The following is a 22,818-nucleotide window of genomic DNA, read 5'->3' as shown; positions in this document are numbered from 1 at the left end:
CAGCGGTCGCCGCACAGTTTTAAAGTAATTTACCATTCTGTGGCGCCCTCCAGAGCCCGGCGCCCTAGGCAAGTGCCTAACCTTGCCTAATTGGAGAGCCGGACCTGAATATACAGTAACCCCATCTCCTATACTCACCTTATGACTTTGTAATCCTTATTTCATGAAAATTTATTTCTTTAGACAAAGATTTTGTTCCTTTCCAAAACATTATGTTATCACAAGACTCAAGAGTTTGCTGACAGCATTTGGTTACAGTAATAGAAAAGTAGCTTCTATATTACACAACATGATACTCGGTGTAAAGTCTGCACGACTTTATATGATTTTGTAAAGTATTCAAAAAGTACTATGATTTTGTATATAATTCTAAACTGTCAAATTATTCTGCCCCTTTTGCTGTCTATAAATTTAATCTACAAGTCACCACTCTTCTAGTACAATGATTGCAGTAAGAAACACAGGTGAATGGTATTGCTCTATGATTTCTTATACAATCATTGATTGAGAGAGCACAATTTTCTGATGATGTAAAGGGGAGGATTTTTTTGGGGTGGGAGCTTGGATGTCAGGACATGCAAGTCAGACTGAGACTAAAAAGCAGCTCTGGTATAAAAACAAAACCAACCCACTTTCACACACATGGCCAATTTCATCATTTAATAGCTGCAATAGAAGACAGAGACAGCTAATCACTATCTACTGTCAGCTCATCAGCCATGAATATTCAATGCTGTGGCATCTGAGAGCGTTGTGGAGCTCATGCATCTTGAGAGATCTTTGTTCTCATTTTTCCTCCACTTTCCATACTTCAATTCAAGCTATCCATTGTCCTCTCCTGGGATGCCTGCCCTGTTGTAAATGAAGCCTTCTTGGATTCAGTAGTAAAGGAGAATTTTACAGATATGGACTTTGTCTGAAATATCGAACGACCTCTGGTTTCTAAAATCAGGCAAATGGTTATAGAAGCTGTGGATGGATGACCCAAAACCCCAGTTTTGGAAAACCCATGTGATCATCCGGGTGCGGATGTGTGTCAGTTCCAGCCACCAGGAGTTGATCCCATTCAGCGCCATCCACACCCCCAAGAGCCCAACCATCCTGGGTTGTCCCTGGTTCTACATTCATAACCCAGTTATCAATGGGAGGACCAAACAGATAAAAGAGTAGGATGAGTCATGCCAGAACACTTGCCTACAAGCATGCGAGAATGGCAGCAGTGTGTACAACTACCCAAAGTGAGTAAACTAAGTCTGCACCAAATGGTACCAATGTGGAAGCCATACTTTTTTTTTGTCCATAAATGTGAAAACTTGTACTCCTAGCATATTTCAAGACGTGAGTCCACTTTCCAGTTGAGGGGAATGCATCTCCCTCTATCTCCCTCTATCTTTCCATTTATTGGAATGCACCTCAAAATATAAATATTTTGAAGAGTGAAATATTACTTCAAAGTTTAATCTGCTAACACAATAGCCCTTTTTATTCATTGAAACTTTTCTGTTTTTCTCTTAACTACTACTCAGTTTAGCTTCATTTATATTTTAAAGGTTAACTCCCCCTTCATAATGGAAATTTTGAAAAGTTGCCCCCAGTATGGCGCTGTCATCTCTAATGTAATCGGCCTAAAGAGGAGCAATGACAAGATTAAGAAACAATGGCGACATTGGTCTCATCTTGTGGCCTGTAGACATATTTGTGTGGACCTGATAGAAACATGGGGCCTGATTCATTAAGGATCTTAACTTAAGAAACTTCTTATTTAAGTCTCCTGGACCAAACCATGTTACAATGCAAGGGGTGCAAATTAGTATTCTCTTTTGCACATAAGTTAAATACTGACTGTTTTTTCATGTAGCACACAAATACTTGATAGCTTATTTGTACACTGAAATTTAAAGTTGATATTTGTGTGCTACGTGAAAAAACAGTCAGTATTTAACTTATGTGCAAAACAGAATTATCATTTGCACCCCTTGCATAGTAACATGGTTTTGTCCAGGAGATTGAAATAAGAAGTTTCTTAAGTTAAGATCCTTAATGAATCAGGCCCATGGAACTTTACATTTTTGGTCAGGGACCTCCATAATTCATTAAAGGGGAATGGGTAATTTTTAATCTTCTACTAGAAGGATGTTATTAATCCTTCACATGAACATGAGAGTGAGTGGACTGAAACATGCAAAACAACAGGATGAGAACCAGTACTTTTGAAACACAGGAAATATCGAGACCTTCTGTTGAGAGAAAATAAAGTGAGTCCTCCTTCGAAACAGGTAATGCCCCTCTAAGTACACCATTCTAACCTTTATCTTGTTGAAATAATCTTGTCCTGCAAAATAAAATTTTGTTTTTGCATTTTGGTGCAAAATTAGGCACATGGGTGCACCTAAAATGCTTTTCTCATACAAATATAAGTATATGAAGTCACAAATTATAATTTAAGCTGCAGGATTGCCCTTTTGCAGTTCAGACATCACCCTAAAAAGGAGACAGATAAATAGATATTTTGTATATTTAAATTTTTAATCACATCTTGTTCAATGTTTTCACATTTCTCTACTATGCACCCAATCAATGAATTTGTCATTTAAATTTCATTACACATCAGTTTATGGAAAGTAACTTTGTTTGAACTCTGTAGATGCAATATATTTATTTGTATATATACAGTCTAATAGCGTTTGAAACAAACATCTGTTCTTTATAATCTACACATTTTATTAGTTTGTTATCAAGCTGGGGTGTTAAATTACTCACCACATGCCTCCCTTATGTTCTTGTTCCAAAGAAAATGTTGCCATGATCATTTGATTAATATTTGATTGTGATTTATTGCATGCTGTAACAGGTTTCTCATTAACAAGGTCTAAAATAATGTAGCGTCAAATGAAATTATGGGGCTAATCAATACAATGTAGAGGGTTCTGAAGCATACTGTATTTACAGAATAAAAAAGGGGGAAATTCTAAAATAGTATTTATGATACTTAATAGTTATATATAAGTACATGAGCCACTGATGGAAATAGTTTTAATGTATGTACAGTCACGGGCAAAAGTTTTGAGAATTACACAAATATTATTTTTCACAGTCTGCTGCCTCAGTTTTTATGATGGCAATTTGCATATACTCCAGAATGTCATGAAGAGTGATTATATGAATTGCACTTAATTTCAAAGTCCCTCTTTGCCATGACAATGAACTTTATTCCCAAAACAACATTTCCACTGCAGACTGATATTTTGCAAAAGGTACAGGGAATGCACTGCTGAGGACTGGGATAATGTCATTTTCTCTGATGAATCCCATTTCAGATTGTTTGGGGCATCTGTAAAAACGCTTGTCCTGAGAAGGAAAGGTGAGAGCTACCATCAGTCCTGTGTCTTGCCAACAGTAAAGCATCTTGAGACCATTCATTTTTGTGGGGTTGCTTCTCAGCCAAGGGAGAGGGTTTTCTCATATTTGCCTAAGAACACAGCCAAAGAATGGTACCAAAATATCCTCCAAGAGCAATTTCCCCCAACCAACGAAAAACAGTTTGGATGGTTTGGAGAACAATGCCTTTTCCAACATGTTGGAGCACCTAGCCATAAGGCAAAAGGATAACTCAGTGGCTCGGGGATCAAAACATTGACATTTTGGGTCCATGGCCAGGAAATCTCCCAGACCTTAATCCTATTGAAAAATTGTTGTCAATCCTCAAGAGGCGGGTGGACAAACAAAAACCCACAAATTCTGACAAACTCCAAGCATTGATTAGGCAAGAATGGGCGGCCATCACTCAGTATGTGGTCCAGAAGTTGATTGACAGTATACCAGGGCGAATTGCAGAGGTCTTCATAAAGAAGGCTCAACACTGCAAATATTGACTTTTTGCATAAAGTTCATGTAATTGTCAATAAAAGCCTTTGACACTTATGAAATGCTTGTAATTTTAGCTCAGTATACCATAGCAACATCTGACAAAAAGGTCTAAAAACACTGAAGCAGCAAACTGTGTGAAAAACAATACTTGTGTCATTCTCAAAACTTTTGGCCATGACTGTACAGAAAAAAACCGCAGATCTTTGCTAAGTGTAGATACAGTGTTAAAAAGTAACAGAATGCCAATTTACAGAACTAACATGTCACTGTCTACCAATACAGGACATATATACCTTTCTATTATAAAAGAAACAAATAACATGAACTTCACTTTGGAATTCATACATACCCTTATTTATTCATAATTTTGTTTTGATGTACTACAATATTTAAACAATGTGTCATAAGATCGAATCTAGTGGCATATGTGTTGATCGGGCTGTCCTAACAACAGAAAGGTTGGCAACCACTTGTTTAAGCCAATGAAACCTTCTCTAACGGTCACCCCTGAGCTCATCTGATGTGAAGTAAATCAGCAAGTATAACAGCCTCGATTAGGATCAAACACTGTGGTGTGCCAAGTTATCGGATACTTTTTGCCTTGCAAGGCAGTAGTAGACAAATCAATGGATGTTTCTTAGCTTTTGTAATTCCCTCCTTAAATGTAGGCAAAGTGGTTATAAAGTTGAATAAATCAAACTATTATATTAAAGTTACCTAAATTATTTTAATTACTTGATTTGATTTTTTTTTTAGTTTATTTAAAGCATTGCCTTCTCTACTTCTTTTTCTTCCTTGTAACTACATAAATATACTTTCTCTATACCTATTAATAATAAGCTTCCTGCCACCAACAGTTGGTCTAACTCTTACACATGATCTGTTTCCATGTCTTGGGATCTCAGTTCCATTTGCAAAATCTAAACATCTCTTTGCCATTTACATTTTTGTAATTGTTTACTAGTTCTCTGTTTATTATATATATATATATATATATATATATATATATATATATATATATATATATATATATATATATGCACAAGTGAATTTTCATTAGATTTCTGGAAGTTTGCCTGGTGATGCGCTTTTCTGCAAAAGTGCACATGGTAGGCGCAACATGCATTGTATTGAAAGTATAGGGAAGGCTCAATTGCAGCGGCCTCAAAGATCAAAATGTCCTGCATGCGGCTTCAGCATGGCCTGCAAATAGCAGCAGATATATGAGATCATCAAATGAAGGAGCTGCACCCTGAATCCTGCAGTGAAACAACTCAAAGAATCTGCTGAATGCCTTAAAATAGGCACACAATATTGAGCAACCCTTTGGCAGGCAAAGGTCCATAACAGAGTGGCCCAACAAATGTTTGCAGTCTGGGTTAATGGGAAACAAGCAGAAGCATACTACCAATGCACCCTTTTCCACATCTTTAGCACTGCTACTTGATCAAGGGATGTGGAGGACACAGTGTACAGCTACAAGTCAATGGCACTATTAACAAAAGGTACAAAAGGTGGTGATTTAATCTGAACTACTGGTCAAAGGAGATACCCACAACTACATACCGCCTAAACTCAACTCCTTTTCCAGCTATTCCCAAACCACCTTTGGTTACTGAAGTCCGATTTCAGGTTGGTCGCCGATGCCTTACTGAGTTGGATTCCCCAAAAGGAATCTGGAAGTCAACCATAAACCTCTCCAGATAAAACACTGCATTCTGTAATCTAATGTAACAGCCGAGTGATGGTAGCATCACAGTAATGTTCACTGGAGTCCATTCAGGTTTATAATTGAAAAACACCATCTTTAATTCAGTTTGATTGCATGATTTATATTTATTTTTCCTTGGTTATTGTGCAATATATTAAACCTATATATTATTTTCTCAACAATCATCTTGCAAAACATTCAATAATGTAAAACAGTTCAACGCTTCATTTAAGGCTTTATTATTTTATTTCACATTTTTAAATTACTATCAAACCAGTAATAATATCAAACCAGTTCATGGCTGCCTATGAGGGGGGAATGGGGGGATAATAGGAGGACACATGTCAGAAGACACATGTGACAGGCCTATCAAAATGGCCACTGAGCTCTATTTTTGTTGCATTCATCCTTTTCTGTGTGTATTGTAAAATGTTTATCTGATCAAAGGCTGGGCCGAGACATCTCCACATATAATGCCAGGGCGGTGTCTCAGATACTTCTGCACATGAGCGAGAATATATTATTTCTTATCAGTAATGTACCAATAGCAAGTCTGAAAATATGTTTATACCCTTATATGTAAGTTGATTCCAAGACCCTTTGTTCTCTGAGTATAAAACTGGAATGCAGCAAGAGAGACCCTTGCCTCATTACTGGACCTTGATGAAGAAAGGTGCCTATTGTTTTTCCAACTTTCATGAAAGAGGATTCCTTTAAATTGACTGTTACTTGAAAATACTGGAAGCTAAATATTTGATTTACTTTTTCTATTATGTTATGTTTATTGTAAAAATAAATGTAAACCTCACAATAAATCTTACATTCATGAGTCATTAACTCTTTGAAACCGAAAGAACATTATTCAACCTGGAACAGCACATTATCTCAGTGGGGCCATGGCTATTACCTAAGAAACTTACATTTTTAATAAACTGTTATTAAAGGGTGATCCCTCCTAAGCCACTGATTTTATGCTTTACCCATATCAAAAATAAAAAAATAAATTATTGTTCTAAACTTCATTTTATTATTTAAACATTCATCTTTCAAGGAGAGGTGGGTCCAGGATCAGATCTTGTCAGGCTCCCATAATTCTTTATTCTTACTTTTAATATAAAGTTTTGCATCTTAAAAAAAAAATCCCCTAATTAACAATTAGTATACATTTAAATATGTATTTTCAGGAATATATCCTTTTTTTAAGATTAAGATACCAATATAGCTTTGGTTTTCTTTTTTTTTCTCTGTCTTAATGCATTTTATTAAATCTGTGCATTTACTTTCACAGTTGTAAAATTTGTCATACAACTGCTTATCTTCACATTTGATCAGAAAATATGGTATGGAGGGAGGATTCCCCACACCTGTAATCCCCACCTGTAGTTGCCTTTACCCTGTCAGTTCTCTTTTTAAATTGCCCCATTGTGAACTTTTCTCCTTTTTCCCTTTATTTTATGTTGTTTTTTTTTGGTGAGTCTGCTCCCTTTCAATTTATCTCTTGTGTCCCCACCTCAGCAGACTTCAACAGACTTTTTTTCTTTCCCTCTTTTATTTTCTTTCATTAACAGGCACTAGTATTGTTCCTGGCAACACATTTCCATTGGTCAGCTGTAGCATAATGTTGATTGTTAACCACATTCTTAGTCTATTGGTTGTAAGGTTAAAGTTTCCAACTGGAAAGTCCATCTGATTGACAGAATGGCCAATTTGGGGAACTGGAGCCAGTGCACTAATGCTCTCAGGATAGAGACTGAGACATGTTATGGAGCAAATGTTGAAGACTTCCATACAGTACAAGTATCGCTTTCAAATTCCTAATTCAGAGATGTCAATGGAGAATATAAAGATATCTACTGCTGATTGCATTATTTCTACATGTGCTAGAAATGATTTTGTAAGACCAATATTAGATAGACATAAAACGAAAGAAAACAGATAAAAATCAATGTTAAGTCTCCTGGGCCAAACTAAATACATGATTTTTTATTTAGCCTTCATTGAACGTATATTTGGTAAAAAAAGAAACACAATTGTTAGGACAAGAGAGTCATTTTAACACAATGCTTTGAAGAGCTCTGTAGCAGCAAGCGTAGGAATGTGCCAGCACATTGCCCGGAGTATCTGCTGTAATATTTACAGCTTAAAAATGAAGACAGAAAAGTAATCTGTCTGTTGTACTTGTGATTTGTTAATTACACTCTGAAAAGTTTATTGATGCCAAATATGTGCACCCTTACGGGGTGAAAATAATCTTTAAATTATAATTATATAACATTTCAATTCTGTGTGTTCTATATGACTAAGTTATTCATAATTATTATTTTATTTAGTAAATGTTGTAAAATGTAATCTATATGCAGTCTCAGGTGGTTGTGAATGCTATATCTTAGCCTGCATTTGCACACAGGATTCTGACCGCAAAAGCACTATAAAATCCTGCTCACTTCCTCATTATCTTTGGTAGGAGTCTAGGTGCCCAAAGCTAGGTAACAGGAGAGGAGAATTGCATAGGAAAATGCCTTGTTAATGACGCCTGTGTAACGCCTACCAGGTGTAAGCACACAGATTGAATAAACCAGTGGTAGTAAATTCTACATTTTTGCAGGCCAGACACTGACTTGACACTCAGATCTCTCACATGCTCATAAAGATGCAAGAGATTTGTGTGGTGGAGACGAAACATTTGCATAACCTCCTGATGATCTAAGAGTCCTGGACCAACCCTGCTCTAAAAACATTGGGCCTGAGTCATTAAGGAGAGCAAAGCATAAAAAAGAAGAAACATTGCACCTGGGCAAAACCATGTTGCATTGGAAGGGGAGGCAAATTTAATATGTAGGAACAGATTTATAGTTGGGATAGGGCATGTACTAGATCAACTGTGAATTTCAGTTTAAAAAAAAAGCTATCAAGTGTTTTTGTGCTAGATGAAATACAGCCAGTATTTTCCTTATGTGCAAAAGAATAAACTAATTTGCACCCTTTGCATTGTAACATGGTTTCTCCCATAAAACATTTGCTCCTTTTTTTGCCTTACTTTCCTTAATGACTCAGGCCCATGGAGTAAATGGGGCCTCCGGAGACAATTCAAATTCAACAATATATGTTAAAATAAACTGATATAAAAAGTTAAAAACATGCTAAAACGAAAATTCAATAAAAAAAAGACAAAATGTGTATGAATGACCAGTATACAATGAGTGAAACATGCCCACTTTAGTGTCAATTAAACATGCATTTTGGGTAAAAAAGATCTTTTTGTCTATACCTACAAAGTTACATCTTGCAGAAACGGTTAGGTTTTACCCACTGAGTTTTCAGAGCATGATTTAAACATGAAGGAATCTGCCTCAGCACATGCTAGCATCATGCTTTGAATACCCACCAATTTTGCTTAACTAATCTGGGGAATGCCATTACACACTATGGGGCTCATTTAGTGTTGGATATTTTTTTTTTGCATAAGATACTCATTTCTGTACTGCTAATTCACACCACAAATGCTTATGCATTTATCCAAATAATGACTTTTTTTTTGCGTTTTGTTGATTTGCGTCTCCTAACGCTTGGAGAGGTGGAACAGGGGCGGGCAGGGACAGACAAGTGTAGGCCAAGTACAGCAAGGGTGGTCATGTAATTGCATCACAATTATACCTTTGAGGAGACATATCATCTTGCAGATGCTGGAGCAAAATAAGCAATGATGATAACTATAAGAAGACCTATCTAGCTGCTTCTGATTGGCTGATTGTATATTGACTCCTCCAGCTGGTATCAAATCATTAGCATCACAGGCTATATTATATGAAGCTGCGCCTCTCTATTCCAATTATTTAATTGACATTAGTTTACAGCTATCATTGTCAAGCCACATCTCTATGATATCTCTACACTATTTGTTATGTGTGTCTTTTCCCTAGTGTGTGTGTGTGTGTGTGGGTGTGTGTGTGTGTGTGTGTGTGTGTGTGTGTGTGTGTGTGTGTGTGTGTGTGTGTGTTGGTAAATTCCCATTCACAGAATGTATAATCAATGCATAGAGTTTGAATGACATGATGTGGTTTGGAAATACTTCAGGGCAAATTCAAATTTAAATGTCAATACTTTGTCGAGCAGCTTAAAAAGTTCTGCTCATCTGTAGTTTATGCTTTTATTTAGGCCTGTGTTGGCTCAAAGATGGATGTGAGAGTGTGCAAAGCATCTACATTTCAAATTAGAGATGCTCAGGCTCGGTTCCTGATACTTACGCGCTTTTTCGGATTCCGAAACAAGGCAAAACGTCATCTTGACATCGTCGGATCTCGGATCTCGGGAGTTTTGGAATCTATAAATACAGACCTCCGCGGTGATCAAGACAGTGATACAGAAGGGGTAGCATAGAGTGTAGAGCAGCTGGGCAGGCAAAGTTAGAGAATTGAAAGAGGAGGGTGGTAGCAGTTTTAAAGAAAGTAATCAGTGACATTCAGGAGAGCTCCATAGCTCCAGTGTTAAATCTCCTTGCAGAAAAATACAAATACTATTGCTGCTGGCAAGGTTGGTCTAATTCTGCAGTCCAATTCGACTGTGTTATATAGGTAACACACAGATAGGAGAGCTCCTGTGTTAAATCTCATTGCAGAAAAAATCAAATAATAGTGCTTACAGGGTTGATTTAATTCTGCAGTCCAAATTCTACTGTGTTATATAGGCAACACACAAAAAGGAGAGCTGCGTTGGTGAGTCTCATTGCATAAAAATAAAAAAACTAGTGCTGTCAGGGTTGGTGTAATTCTGCAGTAAAATTCTACAGTGTTATATAGGTAACACAAAAAGGAGAGCTGTGTTGCTAATTGTCATTGCTGAAATACAAATACTAGTCCTTGCTTGTTTTTCTTCTGAATTTGCACCATAAAGTGTATGGTGCTATATACACCCAAAGACAAGAGCTCCATTGCTCCATAGCTAATTGTCATTGCTGAAATACAAATACCAGTCCTTGCAGGCTTTTCTTCTGAATTTGCACCAAAAAGTGTAGGGGTTATCCAAATGGATTCACAGCAGTACACAGAAGAGCAGGAGCAACAAGCAACTGCTGCCACCAGTCCTGATGATAGTAATCCCTGTACGTCATCTGGTAAAGCCTATGTAAAAGTACAGAGTGTTTTTAAGTCAGGGAAAAAAAACATAAAAAAAACACCTTTTACCATTGTGAAGAAAAATAGAGCTGTAATCCAGGAAAAGTTATCTGCCGAAAAAAATAATTGGCAACATGCCATTCTACACACGCAGTGGCAAAGAAAGAATGAGGCCTTCGCCTTTCTCTATGAGTGCGAGATCTAAAATTGTTACTGAGGCATCTTCTTGTAAGGTCACTCGTGACCAAGCAAGACCAAGTAATTCGGCCTCCAAAAGTGTAAAAGCAGAGCTGGAAGAAAACAGTAAGGCATTAGAGGAAAATGTATGCTCAGATTCAGAAATTACACCAATCCCTGAGGAGAGTCCATCCATGAGTGCTATGTGTAATCGTGACCATTCTGATAGTGTACCCATAAAGAAGGCCCCTTTCAGCATTTCTGCTGATGTGTGCCTGAACAGTCCGACTGTAGCCGGTGATACATCAATTGAGGATGCCACTTTGGAATTGGAACAGGATGAGGGGGATATTTGTGTAGCCGACAAGGGCGCTAATGAGGATGTTGATGAAAATGATGTTCGTTTGTGTAAGTCCTGCACCAGTGAAGCAGTTCTGGCATGTGACAAGAAGAAGGCCATTGTCATGCCTGGACAAACCAATACCAAAAAAGCCACGTCTTATGTGTAAAATTATTTCTACCCAAATCCTGCCAACCGTTGTATAGTCATTTGTAGTGTATGTAAAGCCACAGTCAGTCGAGGGAGGGACCTTAACCACCTAGGAACCTCATTGATGTTACTCCATTTGACACAAGTTCATGGCAAGGTGTTGGGAAAATCAGAAAGTTATGGTAAAAAAATAACAACAAGCAGTCCATCATCAGCTAGGACCCTTCTCTCACCTACATCCCGATGCCTGCAATCTACACCCACAAAACCGTCCTCATCAATATCCTCAGTAGCAACCGTAGTTAGTTCTGCATCCAAGGTGCTAAGGCTTGATGACTCCTCCACTATCCTGACATGTATATGTATTACCTTCCACTTTGCCACTGTTTCATCAAGTGTTTGTAATCTGCACTTTACATCAAAGGTACCTAACTAGATTATAATTTTATGGGAATTGGGGCTGATTTGAAGCTCAGTGATGAACTGGCTTTTTGTTGGGAATTACAATGGCTCTTTTTAGTGCATTGTCTGGCACCCTGGATTGGTGTGTGGCTGATAAAAGCACGCATCCCGGGGAGGTCAGCGCTCATTGTCATGTATTAGCTGTAGAATTACCTCACTTATCCATGAAACAGGTGGAGCGATCAAATGAACCATAATTGGTTTAATGATCCAAGGAAAATTCCATCTTGCCCAACTTTTGTCCTAGATGTGCTAGGAACTGCAGTGTGTTTGAGTCATTGCTTTGTCGCTTACCATCCAGCCAGATCACTGCAGTATTTGTCCAAAAGTGTATGAAAATAATATTGTGACCTGTGAGGTGGTCAAAATTGACTGCAAATGGCTTTAAATTAGTGCTATTGAGGTTAATCATAATGTAGGATTAAAAAAGAGCAAAATTATCTGATTTTAGCATATTTTAGCAATTTTTCAAAAAAAGTACAGATCCAAAACCAAAACCAAAACACACTAGGGTGGTTTTGCCAAAACCAAAACACAAAGCTAATCCAGATCCAAAATCAAAACCACTTCACGGAGGTCAGTGAGCATCTCTATTTGAAGCAAATATTTGTTTCCATACACTGAATGAAATTAGATAAGAAAATTGTAAATATACACCTTTACCGAATAACGTATAAAAGGACGTTTGGAGCACATGGTTCATTAGCCTAACTTGCTACTGAAAGATCAGAACCATAATCTGATTAGTTGCTACGTTATATTTTTTGTGCTATTTGCATTATGCTATTAAATAAGATGTTATCAGTAGCTAAATAAGCCTTCACATTCTCTAAGAAATAATCTGTGTTTTCTCATCTTCAATGCTTTTAAATCTGAACTACTGCAAAAGATGGTAAATAGGATATATGATATATATTTTCAGTGATAAGGTTTGCAATAAAGGACCTTTTGTTTGGTGTTGAAATTTGAAAAAACAACCAAACAATGTGTAGGCTTTTATTTATGAATAATGACATTACCAATGTGTCATTGGGGAATATTTTTGAAAAGTGGTGTAAAGACAAACGTGGTATTTTTCTTAGAGATACTATTTAGATGTTTGTTTTCATGTTCTACACTTCATTAGAAAAATGACATTTGGATTAGATTGGTTGCTATGAGTAAACATCAACATTTCTCCTTTGCACCAATTTTCAGAAATGTCCTCAGCTGTGTCTTTTATAAGGACAGTCAGCATGTCATGTTTAGTGCTGTTGCACATGGATTGCTGGCTGTATATATTTCAGTTAAATAAAGAACTGGAAGTTGCTCAAATCAATTTATAGGCTATAACAGGTGCATGAAAGGGTGGGGTTATCCTAAAAGGAAAAAACACAGACCACCCTATTAGCAAAAGCACCGTGGAGTGGTGGGTGGCTTCAACATACATTTGCAAATGTGTGCAACCAAGACTTTTGCATTTTTATCTACAGTAGAAATAGCAGATCTGTTTCTGGCTATAGCAGTGTGCTGGGGGAATTTGTTTGTGTTCTTTCCTTTTAGGATAACCCCACTCTTTCATGCATCTGTTATAGCCTATAAATTGATTTGAGCAACTTCCAGTTCTTTATTTGTCTGAGAGGCATGTTGGTGTCAGTAGCTGAGGGGGAGTACTGACATTGGAATGCTATTTGGAGTTTTCTGGGGTACCTCTTTGGTAAGTTAGCTCTCAATTTAAAAACACATATGTATGGCCCAAATATATGGGACTCTCATTGTTTAGAGTAGGACAACCCTATTAGCAAAATCACCGTGGAGTGGTGGGTGGCTTCAACATACATTTGCAAATGTGTGCAACCAAGACTTTTGCATTTTTATCTACAGTAGAAATAGCAGATCTGTTGCTGGCTATAGCAGTGTGCTGGGGGGATTTGTCTGTGTATATAGTTCAGTTCCCAGAAAAATACCACAGTATTCAAGACACTTTTGTATCCTTATTAAGCCTGGTTTGCTGCAAGGTGAACAGGCTGGAAAGCTACAAGTCAGATTAAAGTATTGCCTGCTTCCATTCTAGGCCCCTCCCTAGCATCAGTAAAATTGACTTCCATGAAGTTATAGTTTGACTCAGGAAAGTAAAGGAACATAGAAACTGCACTTAAGTTTTATTACTTTAATTAAATATATTTACTTGGACTGAATTGTGCATCCATTTATTTGTTCCCCTGAGATGATAAAATAGTACCCCGTTTGAATTTAAAGCTATCTCCATGGTGTTAATATTAAAGGCTTATATACAGCAAAAAAGCCAACAACACTGCAAATTTACCCTTTTGCAAACGACTGTATAAAGACTTGTGTCACCGGCAGGAGTGCACTAATCTGGGGAGTGGAGCCTGCTCCAAGTGATGGATGTGATCCCAAAAGATGTCTAATGTAGAGACTGTACATATAGGGGAGCTGGATATATAAAATGATTGCAGGTTTGCTTCTAAATGGGCAAATCTATGCTATTGCTACTAGAGATGAGGTGGGAGGGAATGCCAGAGCCGAGTGCCCCAAAACCAGGACCAGAGTGACAGTACAGGGTAATTTGTCAAGATGAGGCACAAGAATGTATTGTGGTTATAAGAAATACAGCGTCTCATCAGGCTAAGCGCTGAGACAGGACATGAACTTTTCTCTGAAGCTTTTGCTGAGTGAAATATTTATTATGAAGGTTATTTTGTGGGGAAGCTGGTTTAGCCTAATTTTCTCCAGAAAAATCAGAACTATAATCTGATTGGTTGCTATGTTATACTATTTGTGCTATTTGCATTATGTTATTAAAAAAGATTTTAACAGTAGTCACAGAATGGTAGATGGAAGCTATTCATTTATTAGTGGGGTAGTGGTGCGGACTATTTATTTGATGATGGGGACTTTTAATTTAATAGTGAGGTCATGAGGGTGCCTATTAATCTGAGGTGAGGTTTTGGGACTATTAATTTAATTGTGTGGTTTGAGGTCTATAAATTGAATATGGTGCTGAGTTTGGTGAGAAGGAGGAGGGCTGTTTATTAGATATAAATACTATTAATTTAATTCCACAGCAGGTTGGCTGGGGGGAGGGGAGTAGGACTATTCAGTAAATGTGAATGTTATTAATGTAATGTTAGGACAGGTTGGTGCGAAACAGATCTCCAATATCTGCTGTGGTCCCAGTGTCTTCCAACGCAAAAGCAGTCCCCAAAGCTATCTATGGGGACTGCTAGTTTGCATTAATCAAGAAGTTCCAAAGATCAAAGATTTTCAGACCTTGTGTCTGATGGTTAACGCCATCTGAAGTTGGTGTTACCCATTGAAGCCTATGGGGAGAACATTGCAGTAAAGGGATCTTTGCTCTCTCTTGCAGTCACTATCGCAAAGTAGCCACTTTGTGATAGTGACCAGAGATCAGATAGGACATAGGAGTTCGCAGGAACAGCTGTTTACCACAACTACTGAACTGGAGTAACAATTTTTCATTTCTTATCATTGCGATAAGGAATGAAAATGATCTCATAAAAAAACATGAATGTTAAATATGCCCTTTTGAGTGTAAGAGGAAATAATAATAACTGATGTATGATATAATAGTGCATGTACATCTGGTAATAATGTGTCCATTAGTGATACAGCTTTGGTTGTATTCATCCAAACTTAGCTACAGTTGAAACTACACATAATTTGTTTTGCAATTCATTTCAAAATGATATCAACTTGATTTGATGAAACTAAACAGAACATACTGTATGCGGTCCATCTGCTCTCATTATTAATCCATTTATAATAAACAAAGAACATTATATTTAAATTATCAACCGTGTGGTGTGCATTGGTAAGCTTAATATAACTATAACACCCCACCCTTCCATCAAATGGCCCAAATTACATTCTACTTGGAAAGAAGCCTACAGTTTTATCACAAGTACTACCTTCTGCTGTCTTTTAAATACCATCTGTTTCATCAGCAGTGGCTCCGGAAACCAGATGTATTCTCAGAAAAAATATCTGTTTTTCTTAATGCTGATTGTGGAAATAATAATTATCCTATACTTTCAAATCCATTGTTTTATTAGTTCTGCTTTTATAGTTTATACAATTGTGGAAAATCATTAGATTTGTTTACAACAATGCAGAATTATTTATGTTTAAGTAGTATTTTATAACCACAGTCGTTATAATTAGAGATGAGTTGAAATTTTCACAACTAGGTTTGCAAAATGTTAAATTCACCAGAATCTTCACAAAAATGCATTTACCCTTATTTGTTCACCAAGCATCTGTGGGGTTAAATGTATTCCTCTGAATCATAACTGTAGCACCATATCTTGGAACAGCAGTGAGTGTGGGAAAGGGTGAGAGCAGCTAAATAGAGCGACACATATCACCTCTATTACCTCTAACTGATCTACGAGAAGGAGAAGGGTTAGGGAAGAAGAATAAGGGGTATAATATTTATTGTGCAATGGTACCACTAATTATGTGTCGCTTCAATCTACGGCGATACATAGGGGCACATTTATCAATCTTATCATAAAGTGCAAAATAGTTTTCAATCCTTATCTCATGGATAAGGATTGAATTATTTCTCACATTTATGAAAAACGCATCACAGAAACAGGAGTTCCGATAAACTGCTGTTTCTGTGATAAAAAAAATCACACTTACCCCGCCTCTGCAGAACGCGATGTCTACGGATCTCCTCCTCGTCCTCTTCATTTTTCTTTACACTGGAATTGTGCATGTGCAGTTCCAAGAGCTGCACATGCACACAGACATCTCCGCTCTGTCTCTGCAACTATAGTTGCAGAGAGCGAGCGGTGAGTGACAGGGAGGGATCATGTGATCCCTCCACACATGCGCTGTCCAGCTCTGCTCTTCGGAGCAGAGCTGACAGCACTGAAATCTTTCAAAAATGATAATGTACGCCAGCTTCAGCTTCAGCTTCTAAACACAACACTTGGTGCAATAATAATGGAATTAGAAAGTACAATGTACATAAATATAATAATGTATGTCAAAGGAAAAGGAACAAAAACAGAATAGGCATAAATTAAGCTGTACATATATGTAAAGAACACCCCCATTAATATCAAACTCCTTTACATAAATCCATCTTGACCATCTTACAATTAATATAATACTTTGTAAATTTAATACAACTCATACAAATGAATTAATAATAATCTCTCCTCATGTGCAATTATTATAAATTAGAGTTAGTGTTACAGTTACTTACCCAGTGCATTACTTTGAGCAACCAAGAAACTGAAGAAGACCAAAGGTAACTTACTTTCTGTATTTTATTTTTTACTAGAGTCACAAAAAAACTCTAAGAACAAATAAATTGCCCCCCAGAAGGGATGCCGAGGTGATGTCTGCATGAGTGCCAAGGGAACATAGCGCTAAAAGCATAGTAGCTATTTCATTATTAAATCATGATGTGGTAGCACATATACCTATCCTGCCTCCTTACACTGAGATTAATGCATCCAACACGCCCTCAACATCTGCCACAGGCACATATACTCCAAGATGGGGTGTCTAGGGGTGGCCAAGATAAATGACCACACAACGTTATTAGCATAGTGACCCATCCTGTAGAGGGTTGGGACAACTAGAATTTTACAATGTTGTTTGTAACAATATAATATTGCATTTTTCTGTGTTTTTTCTACACTTCTAATAAGTCACGTGGAACCTTGTTGCAGGAACATACCTCACAGGAGAGTACAAAATCACAAATGTCTTGTCCCCAGGTTACAATCATACTGATCTGGAAAATCCTAATACCAAGATGGCCAGATAGTTTATTATCATGGAACTCTGACAAGACTTGTTGTTAACAACAATCAGGGACAAACAAGAGGTTCTCAGGAGACTTTGATGGAACCATACTTTGGTTCTATCTGAAAGTCTCAGACAGATTAGGAGTTAGGGTAGTCAGAATTACTATGAATGGAAGGATAGGATTGCTATCAGGAACGCTCTCATGAGAAGGCAGGATTTTCCTAGAGACTGCATCAGCTTTGATATTTTTTGGACCCTGGTCGGTAAGCAATCACAAAAATAAATCTGGTAAAGAAGAGGGCCCATTGAGCACCTTCGCACCAGTGCTGCCATTCTTCCACAGTCCATTTTACTGCTAAAAGCTCTCAGTTGGAAGTAAATGGTGACCAGAAAGGAAAAAATTGAAGCTTGCAACCTTGCAAAATGAGAGTGGATAATAGTGTACTCTGTGTGACACGTTTATCTCTTTTGAATAATGAAAGCACACACCCAGTGTTGGTGAAGTTTTTCTCCTCTTCAATTAGTTACTTGTGCTCCAAATGGAAGGGGTGGGGGGGGTGAGAAGACAGACATACCAATAGTGTTCATTGTGCAGCAAAGATGATAAACTAGAAACCAGATTGCACTTACCTGTGCCAAAGAAAAAACAAGTTAGGACAGTCATGTCCATTAGTGATTCTGATTCAGCTTTTCACAATCGTGATGAAACTGTTAACAAGAATTACGTCGACAAACTATATGGAGACGTACAAAATGTCGATATCGACAAAATGTTGACATCCAAAATGGCGACAGGTACAATGTCTTCCAATGAAAATGTTGGCAACTAAACTGTTGACATTACAAAATACCGACATTGACAGATTGTTGACAACTAAAATGTTGACTGGTACAATATGTCTTCCAATCAAAATGTTGACAACCAAACTGTTGACATGGACAAATTGTCAACATTGACAACATTTTGAAAACCAAAATGTCGACATGGACATTTTTATATGTTAACTATCATAACTTCTACAAGTGTATATATAGAATGTCTGTAGTTAAAAAAGTACAGAGATCAATCTACACAATTAGATGATATTTTTATTTTATATGTTCCTGTTTCATTTCATTTATTATATATAATCTTTATTTTAAATCACAACATTAATTTTTGTCAATAATAAAATATGGATTTGCAAGGTAAGCACCCAAAATTTATGGTTTGTTTATTATAATAATGTATTTGCTTTAATAGCTTAGAGTATCAATCAAGTTAATATTATAATCCTGTATAATTTTTTTAATTAATTTTGGACAGTAATCATCTATGTTTTTGTTCTTTAACCTTATAGTATTATAAAACTTTTTATATTATATTGTATATTTGTTTCTTTTTTTTATTTATATTACTGTTGTGAGTTGAATAAGTGTTGTAACAACTTATTATCTATAGCAATACAAATCAATACAATTCACTTTGTTTCATAACAACTGTTGTATGCACATGTATATTCATCATTGTGTTAAAGTTAAAGCTCACCTTCTGGCTTGTAATTAAATATATATATATATATATATCCTTGTTTTTAATAGTAAATGTACCAAAATGTATATATATATATATATTTAACTTAATGTTGTACCCTGTAATTAATGTATGATATCAATTTATGGACATATAATATAACTATTCTATTCACTCATTTCAATGTATTTCCAAACTATTATGAGACAATAGTTGAAAGCATAAAAATTATTTAATGAAATGTACAATGCCTGTAAATCAATAGTAAATCCATATAGTGTGGAGATCAATTTTTACTTTCAAACTCTTTTTTATGACTATGAAGGAAGAGGAAAAAAAATTGTCAGTATATAAAAAAGTAACAACATTCAACATCTGAAAAATATGCCAAACACCTTCCAAAACAAATGAACATTTTTATTTAAAGTAAATTTGACAAAGTAAAATGTGGCATTAAATTTCAGTCATATATGTTATAAATGATAAACACTTATATATTATATTATTATTACCATATTTTTTTGTAATGGACGGCCCTATGACATCACTCCACAATTGCCAGCTATATTCATGGATTCCAGTGATGGACCCTGTGTTATGTCATAATGATGGATTGTCCTTTATTATCTGTAAAAATAATATTTTACATTCAAAATATAAAAATATTGTTTATTACAAAACTAAACAACTACCAAATTGTTAACAAAATGTTCCGTACATATCCTTACCATAGCTGTAATCAAATTAAGGCTATTCGATCTATATATGTCTGTTCAACCATCTTTTCCATACATCTGGCAATCACTAGTTGGAAAACATCTTGATTTGCTTCTTCTTTATAATCTGTAAGAATAAAAGAAATAAAAATATATTAGGAAACTACAATAAATAAATATGCACATAAATACTTGCCATCCACATTATGTATGAAATTTATATGTTTTTGAAAAACCTGTGAGTCAATTCTATTCAGCACCCACTTCATTTCAACATACATTTGCCATGGTTTCCTATTTGGAACATAGTGTCACGAATAATTACCCCTCCACGTTCCCCCGCCGCTCTGTCTTTACCTAGGGCGGGGAATTCAAAAGTGAACACAGTATAAAAGCATAGCTCTGACACTTGCTGAGTGTCAGAGCAACTTACCAGTTCCTGGCTCCTGATTCCTGTGTCCTCCTTGTTCCTGCTTCCTGTGTGTTTGCCCTCCTGTGTACCGACCCGGCTTGCTGACTCTTCTGGATTCTGTTTCTCCCGTGTACCGACCTGGCTTGCTGACCTTCCTGATTGCCTGTGCTCCTGACCCGGATTGTCTCACGCTTCTTTCTCTATACGTTTATCTGCCATTCCTGTGTACCGACCCGGCTAGCTCACCACGCATCTGTTCTGGTGACCCGTCTACCGACCCGGTTTGATTGACTCTCAGATTGCCTTCCGATTCTGTCTGCATTGCCTGCCTGTGTACCTACCCGGCCTGTCCGACCATTCTCATCTTGCTCCTATCCCGCTGTACTACATCTTGGGGCAAACCTGAGGACAGCGCCCTGCGACTCCTGGCAGCAAAGCCCATCCCGCCTTGCGGCGGTTCTTGGTGAATACCGGGGAGATCATTAGACTCCGCACCTCAGGTAAGCCAGCGTTAATCAAGATTAGTAGTGTATTCAGTAATCCGTAACACATAGGAACAGAGAAAAAAAAAACACTTTCATCCAGCTGCACAGTTAAGAAAACACTGGGGTTTCACAGTGTTGCACTTTGGCTAGCATTGTCCAAGTGCAAAGAGTTTCACTATTGCACAGTTACCTAGACTTCAAGAGTTGGAAGCTTTACACCATAATTTCTGGTTGCAATATTTTATGAACAAATTATTATCCACATGAACTGAATTGATCTTGATGACAATACATAGTTCATCTACACCATTGAACTTGAAATATTCAAATCATAGGCTATTCCACGCAAAAAAAAGTAATGAATTCAACAGTTTGACTCTGACTTATGCGAGTCTGCAAGGCACGTTTTCTTGTTTTTTTTGTTCTCCATGTGGTGGTGTCCTTGGAATGTTCACTGTTACTTTTTCGATTTGGGCTTTTGTTGTAACCTGCTCCTTAACGAAATAGGTAATTAGGTTATATACTCCTAATTTGTTTTCACCAAGAATAATGTTCCACCATCGGTGCCAACCTTCCAATTTATTTTGCGTTCCAGATTATTGTTCTCATAAATAGCCCAAATGCTGGGTGGAAACAATGGTGTTGTTCTCACAGATTGGCTCCGTCTTCTTTTGTGACGTCTCCCAAGGACAGGTTTTCTTCAAAATATGTTATTACTTGTACTGCATTTGCCGATAAATGTTTTTTTTTAATACCTCAACAGAGGCTGAAATTTCACTTGCAGAAAGAAATTCAAGCACTTGCAAATGCCTCACTCTAGAGCAAAATCAATGTCCAGGTCATATTTTTGGGCTAATTCAGTGGACTCTATGCTTCTGTAAAGGTTCTGTCCCAAGTGAAACAAAGAGTATTTATGACTTCTACCTCAAAATTCTCTTTCATGGGCATTAATGGAAGCTATTTTGAGATCAGTCAGGATGTACCAATGCATACGCCTTTAAGTCTTGTAACAGGATGTAAGACTATGTCTGGTATTTTCATCGGTTCCAACCATAGCATGGATGGTTAATTACAAAGAACTCCTAAGCACACATCTAACTATGTCAAAAGCCAGATTGGTAAGTTATTTCAATAGCCATAGGTAATTCCAAATATCCATATTTAGTCAACACACAGATTAATTTAAAAAACAGTTAAAAAATGACACTGTAGTAATAAAAATAAAAATATATATGAAAATACTTAGACCAGGGATTGTCCTAGGAATATAGTGGACCAGAAGTTGTCATATTAGAAAAATGGCATCTGTTCCATCTCCCAATGTTCAGACAATGTTCTATGATGAACTTTGTGCTGAGAGTAGAATTTCCTAAAACATAAAACCAAGTGTGCTCCAAACAAGAATGGATTCTGAAAAGTACAAAAGTTCATACTTTAAAAAATTCACTTACAAACCGGCAGTGCCGTAACTAGAAATTTTGGTGCCCTGGGCAAGACAGGGCACCGGCGCCCCCCATCTAAGTGGGAGTGGCATTTGACAAGTGGGTGTGGCTAGCACTTTAGTGAAAGAATTGTTATATGCACACACACAGTGGTATATTTCAAAAATATATAGCGATGGGTATTGTAATATTTTATGCAGTTAATATGTGTAGGTTTAAGTGAGTTTAATATATTGTGATATGTTTCATGAAAGAGAGAGAGAGAGAGAGAGAGAGAGTTTTCACTTACAAGACTTTGAAGCTTCAACCCTTAAGTCCCGCAGTTCCACTGACAGGAAGTTCGGCATTTGCGTTCCAAATGCCGAACTTCCTGTCAGTGGAGTGCACATGCGTTCCACTTCGGGACTTAAGGGTTGAAGCTTCAAAGTCTTGTAAGTGAATGTCTCTCTCTCTCTCTTGGAGGCAGGTAGCGGGCGGCTGCTGTGCCCCCTTGGCCTTGCACCTTGGGCGATGGCACCACCCGCACCACCCTCGTTACGGCACTGCAAATCGGTTTGGTAAGCATTCGGTTCACCAGCACGGATGCGCTCCGGACTGCCCAGCTGCTGTTTAGACTCTGCAGTCCATGTCACAACAAGTGGA

Source organism: Mixophyes fleayi, chromosome 5 (assembly GCF_038048845.1).
Source record: "Mixophyes fleayi isolate aMixFle1 chromosome 5, aMixFle1.hap1, whole genome shotgun sequence".
NCBI lineage: Eukaryota > Metazoa > Chordata > Amphibia > Anura > Limnodynastidae > Mixophyes > Mixophyes fleayi.
Note: the sequence above shows the minus strand (reverse complement) of the source record.